Source organism: Quercus lobata, chromosome 1, assembly GCF_001633185.2.
Source record: "Quercus lobata isolate SW786 chromosome 1, ValleyOak3.0 Primary Assembly, whole genome shotgun sequence".
NCBI classification, from domain to species: domain Eukaryota; kingdom Viridiplantae; phylum Streptophyta; class Magnoliopsida; order Fagales; family Fagaceae; genus Quercus; species Quercus lobata.
Window position 1 is genome coordinate 4,791,349 of NC_044904.1, and position 11,811 is coordinate 4,803,159.

The following is an 11,811-nucleotide window of genomic DNA, read 5'->3' on the forward strand; positions in this document are numbered from 1 at the left end:
GGTCGACCTCGGTGCATTTCGGTTCACTTACTTAAGGAAAAGACAAGTTTGGGTTGAGACTTGAGAATACTTTCTATGAATCTGAATTTATTAAAAAATATAAATTTCAAACTCGTTCCAAATTTGATTAAATCTTAGCAATTTAATTTTTAATTTGTTTCACATATATTTATTAAGGAATTAAAACTCATTTCAAACTCATCTATTTATTTATTTATTTATTTTGCTTAATTAAAAAAAAAGACTAACTTAACATTATTTTTAAGTTTTAAAATATTATTAAATCACATTCAAATCTTAGAGCTACTTTTACTTTATTTAGTCGTGAGACTAGACAAATTGGAGTAATATTAATCTATAAATATTAAAACTTTCTAATAATATCAAATTTGCAAAAGAAGAGAAAAGGGCAAAAAGAAGAAGAAGAAGAAGGTAAATTGTAAATTATACTCCTAAAGTTTTGGGTAGTTTGAATTTTACACCATAAAATTTTAAAATTTAGATTTTACCCCTTAAAGTTTGGAGATGTTTAAATTTTACACCCTGATGTTTCAAAACTTGAATTTTATTTTCTAAATTTTAAGGATGTTTGGATTTTACTTCTAAAATTTGGAATTGTTTGAATTTTACATCTTAAATTTTCAAAATTTAGGGTGTAAAATTCAAACATTTCTAAATCTTAAGGGGTGAAATTTAAATTTTGAAATGTTAGAGTGTAAAATTTAAATACTACAAATATCAAAAAGGTAAAATCTAAATTGTGAAATTTAAAGAATAAAATAAAAAATACCTACATTTAAGGGTTTCAATTTACTGTGAAAAAAATAAAAAAAATCCTTCACAGTCCACACTCTTGTTTACGCTAAAAATGAACTTTCTTCTTCTACTACTCTTCCACTTACAGTAGCAGTAGCACTCTCACTATCTCCAAAACCCTTTCCTTTCTCTCCCCAATTCCAATTCCAATTCCCAAACTTTCTCCCACTTCCCTCTTCCCTGCAACTCATCTCTCCAAACGCACGCTTTCACATTTCCCGTTTCTCAAACACCAAACAACACCACCACCACCACCAACAACAACAACACGGAAAACCGATCGATGACGACGAGGAATTCGAATTCCAACACTTCGATGTTACCGGAATCGACGTCTCCGCGCTCGAGGAAGAAGCCAGACACGCTGCTTATCTCGCCAATTGACAATCGGTGAGCCTCTTTTGGATTTTTTTTTTTTTTTCATTTTCCATTCCATTCAATTCTATTCTATTCTCTGTGACATTCAATCGGTGAGTCTCTCTCTCTCTCTCTCTCTCTCTCTCACACACACACACACACACACATTTTCAAGTTGCTTACTTTGTTAAGGTAGTGGGTTTATTGCTAAACTTGTAAAATGTGCTAAGAATGAGTAATTCTTGTTCAATTGATAGAGTTGGGAAAATTCTAGTGCCAAAACATATCAAATTTGGAATGCAAAGAAGATTGATAAGTGGAAAACTAGATGGGTTTTTTTTTTTTTTTTTTTTTTTTTTTTTTAATATTTATTTTAGAAGAGGATTATATCTGAATCTTTGTTAGATATAATGGGTTCAAGTGAGTATTATAAGTTTTAACTCTTAGTGATTGCAGCAAGTGAACAAGGTTAATTGCAAGATTATAGTAAGCGTTTCTCTCTCTCATTTTCAAGTTATTTATATGTTAATGTGTGAATAAGATAGTGTTTTTTTTTGCTAATGTTGTGTAAAAAAACTTGTAATAGATGCTAAGAGTGAGTAATTCTTATCCAGTTGATAAAGTTAACTAAATTATGTATTTTGGGGTTCATAGATGCGATGGCAAATTCTAGTGCTGAAACATATCAAATTTGGAATGTAATGAATGATGGCAAATTCTCAATTCCAAGGGTTGATCATTTTTTGTTTTCATTGTTTTTGCTAGATTTTCCTGAAGTATGTGTTTTGTGGGTACTTCGGATAATAGCAGATAACCTTGGAATTGAGAGTCACTTATTTAGAGGATGCAGGAATTTGACAGTTTAAACATAAATGAAGTTTTTAAGAATAACAAAGGATATCCTTACTTATATAAAAAAAAATAATATCAAAGGATATCCTTGTGAAATTTTATTATGAATAGGTCGTACCTGGTGTACAAAGCTTCAAATTTTGTGGGGTCTAAGAGAGGTGATTGGTAGGCAGCCTTATTCCCAATATGGGTAGAAAATTTTTCCAGAATATGCATATGCCCTCAATTTTGTTTATTTATATTTCAAAGTTTACCACAAAACAGATAAAGAACCTAAAGAAATCGCATGTTTCAGTGATGCAATTTTACTTGATATTCCTTGATAACGTTTGATGTGCGCTTTCTCTTTTGAAAAGAAGAGGAAAAATAGCTGTTGCTTGCTAAAGTTTATAAATTCAATGTGCAGATCCCTGACCATCTACTTCCAAGGGTTGCAATTGTTGGAAGACCAAACGTTGGTAAATCAGCGCTGTTTAGTCGTCTAGTTGGGGTATTTTATCAATAATTCTGGCTTTTGATTCTCTGATTAGTATTGACGCTTTCCCATACTGTGGGAATAAAAATAGAAACTTCCATATGTGTGTTTTCATTTAGTGTAAGTTGACTTTCTTTTTTGATTAATATAGGGGAACAGGGAAATTGTGGTGGATGAACAAGGAGTTACAAGGGATTGCTTGTATGGTAGATCCTTTTGGGGAGAGTGAATATATGGTGGTTGATACCGGAGGTGTTCTCAATATAGCAACATCACAGGCTGATGTTATGGAAGAGTTGGCTATTACCACAACAATTGGTATGGATGGGATTCCACTAGCCTCCAGGGAGGCAGCTGTTGCCAGAATGGCCTCAATGATTGAGAGACAAGCTACTGCAGCTGTGGAAGAAGCATCTGTCATAATATTTCTTGTTGATGGACAGGTATTGTGCATGACTGTATGACTTAAATGTACTGTCTGTCTTCTTTCCATTATTTTGTCCAAACTCTTGAACTTACTCTTTCAAATTCCCATGCTTGTTAGCACTGGAAAAAGAATAGTATATTTATCCTTTGTGCGCTTGGAACTTAAGGGTGTGCTCGTGAATGAATGTATTGTACTGTTGGTCTTCTGGCTTGCAGGAACTTGGTAATACTGTTCTGCATAAATTTAAGATTTTCCACCAAGAGAATTATCTCTATTTTGAAGACCATTTCTCATGGTGAAGCACATGTTGACATATCATAGGGAGCCTCTTTTCCACCTGAAAGGCCTTCTAACAAATATTTCAATATACAAAGGCCTTAAGGGTGGTAACTAGTAATAGTAATAGTATACTGATTATCTATCAAAAAAAGAAAAGAAAAAGTATACTGATAAAGAATCAGCTGGCTGTACAATCATCATGAAATTTGAATTATTTGTTTCAAAATGGTTGGGGCAAAAATAGGATCCAGATAGAGTCACAACCATGTACAAGAGACCTGTTATGGTATCTGGACAGCTGCCAATAAATCAAATCCCTTTTTTCCCCTGATGGATCAAGTTGATAATGCACACATGAAACTTTGTATGCTCAAAAAAACTTGTCCACATAACTGACTGAGTAATAATTAATATCCCACATTACTGTGTTTATTATGCGCCAACCGTTGTTGGGAGCCAAGATTGTAGATGACCATTAATTTCTATTGAAATTGATGCCATTATTCGAAAATTTTAACTAAAACTGGTTCTCATGGAGCATAGCTGTTTCTATGTCCTAGTTGGGTGATTGCACGTGGGACTTATGTGTCTATGTATTCTAATAAATGATATCATATTTGTTTCTCTAATGTCACAATAGGCAAAAGAAATATCATTGGAGGAGATTCTTGAAGTTTGAATTAATTTGGGCAGTTTTTGGCTATTACAATTAAAAGTTTACAATTTGCTAATAAATGAGTGATTATGGTTAATACAGGCCCATCATGATTTTACAAAGTTTTCAATTTTTCCACATCTTGTATCATAAATGCCTTGATTTCTTGGAATCAGCCTCACCCTTTAAACAAAAAATTTTAAGTTACAACAGGCACTTGATAGGACTTGTACCCACAACCTCAACTTTCACCTTGGTCTTACAAAGGGAGGAGGTACCATTTGAGCTGGAGCTGATTGGTAAGTTACACACGTAAGGTAGTTTTGAATCCACGACCTCACCCTCCATTTCATTGTTATTATTGGAGGAGGAAGTGCAATTTGAGCTAGAGCTTATTGACTTCCTGGAATCAGCCACTTTATCATCAATATAATGGAAACGTGTGTTGTTTGGCGCTAGGATATTTGTATGTGGTAAACATCATAAGGTTGACTCTTTTCAATTTCAGTGGGGATTTATTTTTGAGGAACAATGATCCCACTCAATGTACTTTGTCCACCTCTTATATGAGCTTGAACTTTTTGTCAAAAATGCTTTGGTTGTGTCCATCTTTTTCCAAATTGCAAGCTGAGAGCACTTGAAGCTCTTAAACCTTATATGCTTCCTATTTCTAATCATTGGGGTGATCTTTAAAGATTCTGCAGTTTAGCGCTCTTTATGAATGTAAATGCTTGTGCATTATCTTTTACAGTATTTTTTGATTGGTTGTATCCCATATTTTGGGGTGTGTCTGGGTTGTGGGACACATTTTTTTGAATATAATGCAATGAAGCTTCATATCTTGGCTTCAAATCTGAGTGGACTAATTAGAACCGTAGCTAGAATTTTGAATGAGAGAGACTATTAGGTGCTGTGGAGTGGTCAGTCATGTGGGTAGGATGGGCTGTATTTCTTGGATGGCTGAAGGAGGGTTTTTGCTGAAATCATCATCTGTAATTTCTTGGGAACTACATATTCAACTTATTTGGAATGTTTTCATATGTTCCCAAGTCCTTGTCTTTATAATTGGGCAAGCAAATGTTTATAATACAAAGAAATAAAGATAATGATGAACAGGCAGGTCTGACCGCAGCTGATGAAGAAATTGAAGACTGGCTACGAAAGAACTACTCAAATAAGTATGTCATTCTTGCAGTTAACAAGTGTGAATCTCCATGTAAAGGACTCATGCAAGCATCAGAGTTTTGGTCATTGGGGTAAGGTGTCTCTTATTTTCTCCTCCTTGCTTTTTTTATTTCAAGTTTTTAGCAAGAGTATTGGTCTTCAGTCACATAACAGATGTGTATCGTTTAACAATGTGTGTGTATTTTTATGTGTTAATACAACACTCATTCATTCAGTAGACATTAATTTTATTTAGCATTTTTTAATTCCAAATTTAATGTGACATTGTGTGATATTGTGTTGTGCTAATTTAGTAAATATATGAATGATTGCGATATTGTATCTAATGCACCAAGGAGCACCATCTGGAGGCTGCATATGAATTTTGTAAATCGACCATGAATCCTCTATTATAAAGGTTTGAGACTTGAACTGCATTAGATTCTCTCTCTAACATAGTCAAAGCATGTTAAGATATTTTAGCAGACTCCACAGATGTAGTTTCTATATTCTTCTCTTATTATTAGTATTATTATTTTGGAAAAACACACTGATGTTTGGTTGGATACCATCTTCTAGTTCTATTTTATGTGACTCTCTGAGTTGACATCAAATTTGTTATACTATTTCTATGGGAAAAACCTGTTGGGTAATTTGTTGAGTTTTGTGGATTTTGATAAATGGATTGATGCTTATCTTTTGAAAGTAGTTATAATTCACTTGCGCATTTAAAGGATTGTCTGGAAACTGATTTCTTGATGGAATAAGTACAGCTCTCAGAAATAACAGTTTGTCATAATTAAGGTTGTGGGGTGTGTATTCTCAGGAAAAAAAAAAAAAAGAAAGGTTGTGGGGGTGTGCATCCCCTACCCATCTCACCCTAAAATCCATATTTTTTCATGTTTTCTATCAAGATTAACACACACTAATATCCCCCATCATGTTAACCACATCCAACGACCTTGATATAAGTGTAGGCCTTGGTGCCTTAAGCATGCGGAATAGACTAAATTACTAGAACAGGGGTTTCCTAATTCCTAGGATGGAAACACAAGACCAAAGATACATGAAAGCTCTGGTACCATGTTTTGGAATTGAAAAATTAGAAAAGTTGGAATTGAGGATTGCTTTTCCAACCACCAACTACTTCAAAGATCCCTCTTGAAACATTTTTTCAAATAAACAGAGTCTACCACAGTTTCAAGTGTGTGTGTATCTATGTATTAAGCAAGTGGATCACACCCATGCTTCCTTTGGCAGTCCTGGCCATTGATTGCAAACCAGTTCCATTGAACAAAACAGGAAAAGAGTGTGTCTTACAAATTTGAGCTTTCTCTTTTGGCATGTGACTCGGTAGTCATACGGAATCGAGTAGATTAATTTATCAATTTTTCACAGAAATTTTAAACTAATCAAGTTAATCATAACGATTAAATTAGTAATCAGTTTCAAAGGGGCTTAGAATGCTTTATATGTGAATAAGTGTGTAATAATGATCCATTTCCACTTCGAAAGGCATTCTGCGAGCTTCAATTGTCTGGCGAATTCCGGATATATTTTGTAAACAGCTGAAATGTATATGATCCACTGTTAGTGGGTTTTTACCTTGTAATGTATGGTTTTAACCAACAAAGAGAGAGAGAAGCAGATATGGTAGCTGAAAATGTTGTAGTCTTGCAGATGACCTCTTGCCCCTAAGTAGAGGCTGTCTTATCATACTGTCCACTTTATTTCAATATTTTTTTTCCTTGAAAAACTCTTTGGTGCTGCAGACATTTGTATTCTCTACATTTTATTGATTGAGATCATTGTTTCAAAGAAAATAATTCATTGTAGATGTATGAAGTGATAACATGAGCTTCAAGAAATATTGAGAGAACGGATTGTTCTTTTGATTTTCTCAAATCTAGAATTACTGCTCTTTGGCCTGTTTATAAGGTGAGATGCAGGCTGGCGCTTTCCACCAGTGATCAGTTCTTAATTACATTATATTGTATTTCCTGAATGTCCTAGGATTGCGGATTGCTGAAAGGATAGAAAGAGCAGGGAAGGGGTGCCTGATAGTCGTCAACAAATGGGATACCATACCAAATAAAAATGAGCAAGATGTTAGGGAGAAAATTCGTGTTCTTGATTGGGCACCTATTGTTTATTCAACTGCAATAGCTGGTCATAATGTTGAGAAGTATGTTCAACTGAACCATATCTTTTGTTTCATAACTCACAGTCCAGTTGCATTCTTTACCTAACTCTATCCTCCCTCTGCACTTTTATTGTCTCTAAGATAATTCTTTACTGTATATGATACCTGAGCATCTTAGCAGGCTATACATTAATTGCATTTATGCTAAGTGCAGGATCATTGTTGCTGCTAGTACAGTTGAAAAGGAGAGGTCAAGAAGGCTTAGCACTTCCATATTAAATCAAGTCGTACAGGAATCAGTAGCTTTTAAATCACCTCCAATGACCAGAGGTGGCAAGAGAGGACGTATTTATTACTGCACTCAGGTAATGAAATATATATATTTTTGGTGGTAGTCTGTGTACCATGGGTATTTTGGTGCATTTTGACAGTGATGCATTATCATAGTTTTTGAGAAAAGATTCAATTTAGAATGACTTCATTAAGTTATTATGTCAGAGCTGAAGTATTTTAAAATACAATTTTGGCCAGAAGAATGTGGTTTTATTTCGAGTTTTACTGGATCTAGAGATGATGAAATGTTAGGGTTCCATTCTACAACTCCTCTTTCAATAGGTCCATAAACTGAGTGTAGTAGAGATGAGGATGTTAAGATGGATTTGTGACAACACTGAGAAAGATGGAATAAAGAATAAGAGTATTTGTGAGAAAGCAAATATTTTTGAGTGGGTCCAATTGCACCCACTGATTTTTTTAAAAGGGGGGAAAAAACAGGGACACATAAATTTAAGAGAATTGAAATATTTGTACAGTTGCGCCCACTGAATTTTTTTTTTGTGGGGTCAATTATGAGAAACTCTTTGAAAGATTAGATCCTATTGCAATTCTAAAAGTGGTCCTAAAAGATAAAACTCATTTAAATATTGACAGGTTTAGTTAAATTCTTTATTAGTTTAGTGCAAAATTTAAGTTAGGTTGTTAATTAAAAAAATTGAAATTAAATTCTTAAAAAGTCTTGAAATTGCTATTTTTGAATTATTTATGGATAAATTTCTCAAGAGAAAACCAATATCAAAGCAAATGCTACTTGCCCAAGAAAATAGGTAGTAGTCACAGTAACTGAACAAAATTGTTCAAAGCAAAACCATCTTAAAACATTGAGGCCCAAGGTCTGAGAGATGGATCGTCTTGCCATTTTTGGGAATTCAACAAGCTACTCTATTCCACCTACGCAACTAGTTGCTTGCTGGGTCATCTTCCTTCTTACAGTACAGCAAAGCAGCAAGCTTAACGCAGCAAGCAATGATCAAGAGATCTTTTTCGGTGCTGACTTGGATCTTGGGTGACAGAAAAAGGTGGCCTGAAGCGACGAGCAGTCGTGGTTGAAGCTTGGCTCTAGCCGATAGGTTAGCGGTAAGCTTGGCTACAGCGAAGTGCTTACCAAGCGCGAAGGAAAGGGCCTTCGCTGCTTGAGCTGTATGCGGGGGAACTAGATGACTTGGAAAATCATCTCGTGCATCTTGGGCTATATATTACCATCCAAATTATCGAGATAAAGTTAATTGGGCATATCTACAAAAGGATCCTTAACAACCTCATAACCACAACTTTCCACGAAGAAAAATTGGAAAATTTTTATCAAAATTTAATAGTGCTTGGTTTGATGAGTATGGAAATTGGTTGTAGTGTAGTTAACAAACACTTTTTTGTTTTTCTTTTAAACAGAACACTATCAAATCCATGTATTTATTTACTTATTTTAGTTAAGACCCATGGGAAAAAATGCTAGCTCCGCCTATGTGAGAATGTGAGGGTGGTATCAGTTGAAGATAGAATATGGATGAGAATTGTCTGAGATGGTTAGATATGTGCAATAAAGGCTTAGGGATGAACTAATACAAGTGTATTATATTGATCTGGAAAAAGAAAAAATAGAGGTAAAAAAAAACCTTGGATTGTAGGAAAGACATGATTATTAAAAGCATTTATGTAGCCAATCTTAGTTACTTGGGATTAAGGCTTAGTTTTTAAAGAATTGGAAATGATATGCTAATACACTATGCTAGGGCGGGGTAAGTTGAGTTGTTTTAGGAACTTTTTTTTCTCCCTTAATGCAAATAGTGTATAATTTGAATGTATTGTATAAATGAACTACTACAAGATATAGCGTATCTTACTTGATTTCCTTTTGCAGGCTGCCATAAGACCACCCACATTCGTTTTCTTTGTTAATGATGCGAAACTTTTCCCTGAGACTTACTGGCGCTATATGGAGAAGCAACTACGTACAGATGCAGGGTTTGCTGGTACTCCAATTCGTCTTCTTTGGCGCAGCAGACGAAAAATGGAAAAAGATGAAGGTCAGTAGCAGTCTTATTGTCATCACCATCATATTTGTTTATTGCAGTTTATTCAATAATGTGTGCATTTGTTCCACTTGCGATGTTTGATTGCATCCTTAAACGTTTATTTGATTTAAATGTCTATGGTTGATTTGTTTACAGGTAGAGCTGCAAGGACACAATCGAATCTTGTGCCACGTGATAGCAAATTGGAATTGGCTTCATGAGTAACGAGGTTCTCCCATCCTAGAACCACCACACCCCCCCCCCCCCAAACCGCTGCTAGGCCCTGTTTCACGGGAAAACTTCATGCAACTAAATGAAATCATCCAGTGGCATGGAATTCATGTCTTTTTGATTTTGTAGACCAGCATCTGTAATTCTTGTAAATTCTGTGTCTCTCATTGATTAGGAGTGGGTATTGGTATTACTTTATAATCCCACTGAAAAACCAGCAAAACAAGGAGTGACAATGTGTATGCATCCCCTGATTAGATGAACAGTGAACTTGTAACTTTGTGTTTGGGGTGGATTAGAGTATGAACAATGTAAATATGATATAAAAAAAAAAAAAAAAAAAAAAAAAAAAAAAAACCCTAAATTGTCTAAAGTTGTGTCTTGGGACTCTCCTCTCTTCCATTAAAGCCTGACACTCATTAGGCTTTGGTCCACAAATTGTGGTTGAGCTAATATTTATGTCATTAAAAACTCTCTCTACTCCCTGGTTGCAACTTAATTGGTAAAAATTAGTAGCTCTCTCTCTTTCTCCATATAGAAGCCATAACCCATGTGCATTATTGTCGGTGATTGAAGATGCCTGTTCTGCATATCATAAGGTTGATGTAATTTAATTCACAAACTTACAACTTCTCGTTACTAATGTAATAATCATATCCATAATCTACCCCCAAAATGTTTAAAACTAAGATTTTATTGTTGTTTCCTAATAATGTCATCACTAACACCACTAAGGATATTTAAAAATAAAAAAATAAAAACCCAAATCATTTTGAAATGAGTGGATTAGATTTTACCAAATTAACATTATCAACATTAAAAAAAAAAAGGAAAAAAGAAGGTGACTATCACCATTTTTGTATTTATTTAAATTATTAATAATGTGACAAAGTCTTTTTTTTGTTGTTGAGATAGTTTCAACCTCAAAAATCAGAGCTTTTGAGAGAAGGTTTCCCGGTTGCATTGGTTAGTAGATCCCCATCAGTAGGAGGTGTTGATTCATCCCGCCTCTCTCCAGTAGTTGACTGGTTTGAATGGATACTATTCTTGCTTTCTAAGAACTCTAGTGGATCCTAATCTATACTGAGGATTTGGTATTAATTTATAACTTGCTCCCCTTAAAAGAGAGATTCAAACTTCACATTTAAGGTAGTTTTACCTCACTTCTTTGTCATATATTCCTCAAAAATACATTTTTTTATTTATTATTTTTTTGATAGTTGAGGAAATGAATATCTGAACTTAGAAATCTCCGTTGGAAATATCTAGAGATGTCAATGTCAATAAAGTTATTAGACGATTGGCCTCAAAATGTATACTCTGTCGTATGCTTCCCATAGTCTATTCCACATTAATTGTATTATTCAAAATTGTAGCAAGTGTACCAAGTGAATATCAGCGTGTAGGTTTTACAATCCACCTATGTTAGACAATTCTACATCACCTCTTTTATTTGTAGGATTGTTGCGAACCCATCTTTTGCGTTTCCATTCTGCTGGACCTAATAACAACGTGGACTGCTTTGTTAGCCTCACGGTGAACCCAACTAAATGAGACATAGTCAAGTCTCAAAATAATAGACCTGACAACCTTAACAAGATTTTACAACGTCCAAGGGACATTATCAACCTAAGCTTTAATTGCATCTGTACACAATTTAGAGTCACTCTCACTGACAACTGTGTAAAAGTTTAAGCTCATTCATTTAATTTTATTTTGAAGTTGATATCATTACCAAATAAGAATTATATGTTCAAACTTGGTTCATTTCTTGTCAAACAATCTCAAGTTCACGGGTTATTTAATTAACTTATTTTTTTCTCACATATAGTAAAACCGTGACAAAATTTTTTTACCTTTTCAAAAATTTCTGACTTTTAAGGATGAATGAATTGTTTATATTATTAATAAACTACAAATAATAATTTGATAACATACAAATTCATTTATAAACTTATGCAATCTAATGTCAAGTCTATTTAAGTATACTTTTAAACAAGTATTTATATAAAAATATAATATTATATATAATTAAATCAAGTTAAGTTCATGAGCTTGTTCAGA

At 34.1% G+C, this 11,811-nt stretch overlaps 1 pseudogene; it reads left to right on the forward strand.

The window, feature by feature from the left end:
- The first annotated feature begins 1,832 nt into the window (after window positions 1-1,832).
- On the forward strand, window positions 1,833-9,774 carry LOC115994105 (annotated as a pseudogene).
- The last annotated feature ends 2,037 nt before the right edge of the window (window positions 9,775-11,811 follow it).